At 33.2% G+C, this 1749-nt stretch overlaps 1 pseudogene across 1 annotated transcript; it reads left to right on the top strand.

The window, feature by feature from the left end:
• The first annotated feature begins 689 nt into the window (after positions 1 to 689).
• Positions 690 to 1515, top strand: LOC145001975 (root allergen protein-like; annotated as a pseudogene). Its single transcript, XR_013661767.1, has 2 exons — positions 690 to 907; positions 1023 to 1515. The product of XR_013661767.1 is annotated as a root allergen protein-like (transcript).
• Positions 1516 to 1749: the final 234 nt, after the last annotated feature.

Raw genomic sequence — 1749 nt, 5'->3', positions numbered from 1 at the left:
GATAAAAAGTTTAGAAGTTTGGTTTCGGCCCCCCTCCTTCCAATGTTTGTGTTCCGCCCCTCCCCTGGTGGTTTCGACCACCTTATATGGCTTTCAACCGTGGTATACATAGAATCTGATGGTTTTGACCACCTTATATGACTTTCAACCAGGGTATAGATAGAATGGTTATAGATAGAATCTGGTGGTTTTGACCACCTTATATGGCTTTCAACCAGGGTATAGATAGAATCCCCATGAAGGAGTCACTCCTTACCTTTACCTCTAGGATAAAGGATATTTTTGATTGTTCAACTATGATTAAACAAGCATGATAACGAAACCTAAAAAAAATATAGCACAATCAAAATTGCCATGAAAGCAAAGTGGGGTTTTCAATAAAAATGAATAATATCTAAATTAGGCCTAATAAGATAGTAAATGTGTTTTCAGATATATCTTGAATAATACATACATACACACATATTATTATTATTATTATTATTATTATTATTATTATTATTATTATTATGTAGTTGTCTTCAACAGAAATTCGTTCATGTGCAATGAGTCAATAATGAGATGCGGAAATATGTTTGTATTTTATTGACTATTCACCTTATCGATCACTTTAACTGTTCTTTTTCCAACCCTACAACACTATAAATACAACCATCTTCACTCATATTTCATTACAACTAAACTCATCGTCTTCTTACGTATTCTTTTTTCAGCATATAATTCGTAATGGCTGTGGTAACTGTAGAGCTAGAAGTCACTTCTTCACTTCCTGCTCCCAAACTTTTCAAAGTCTATAATGACTTCGACACAATTGCACCTAAGGTTGAACCAGAAACTTACAAATCCGTCAGCACCATCCAAGGTGATGGCGGTGCTGGAACCATCAAGAGCATTACATACGGTGATGGTAAGTAATTGCACCATCAAATTAATAAATAACTTTTGGATTTTTTTACTTAGATTTTTATAACTTCATGTCAATAATTTTCTACCAAATAATTTTAACTTGAAACTTATCATAGGTATTCCATTCACAAGCTCAAAGCACAAGGTTGATGTCGTTGACACAAACAACTTTAGCTACAGCTATACCATCTTTGAAGGTGATGTCTTAATGGGCATAGTGATCTGCTCATCATCATATAAAGTTTTTACCTTCTAGTGATGGTGGATCCGTATACAAGCACACAATGCAAAGGGGATAATAAAGGTATCCGAAGATAATATTAACCTTATGAAAGAAGGATTGAAAAAGAGCTTTAAGGGATTTGAAGCCTATGCCATTGCTCATCCTGAAGCTTACTAATTCATATGGGATCAACATGTTTTGCTTCAATAAGTCATACTGTGGTTAGTGTGTGCTCATGATAAAAGAAGAAATTGTTTTCCCAGTGTTTTCTTTTACTTTTTACCTTCACCTAAATAAATTGATGTCTAATCCGTTTGTATTGTCGTTGTAATCGGTGTCCGTTTGAGATAACATTAAATGAGCAAATACCACGAGTTCGTTTATTATGTTTGATTTCTCGAATAATTATTCTCATCCTTACACTAAAGTGTATCACCATTCACCACAGCTTTTGAGATGATATACATATGTCCTTTAGAATGGAGTTCATTATCGTCGTTCTATATCTTTAACATATAATGTACATAACTATATATATTAGATGAAAACGACATTCTGATAAAGCATGATCCTTAATTAGTAATATAAAAAAGTTGATTAGAAGTATAATGATAAATGCC

Source organism: Lactuca saligna, chromosome 6, assembly GCF_052625555.1.
Source record: "Lactuca saligna cultivar CGN05327 chromosome 6, ASM5262555v1, whole genome shotgun sequence".
Classification (NCBI taxonomy): Eukaryota; Viridiplantae; Streptophyta; class Magnoliopsida; order Asterales; family Asteraceae; genus Lactuca; species Lactuca saligna.
This window is presented reverse-complemented; position numbering and strand designations above follow the sequence as displayed.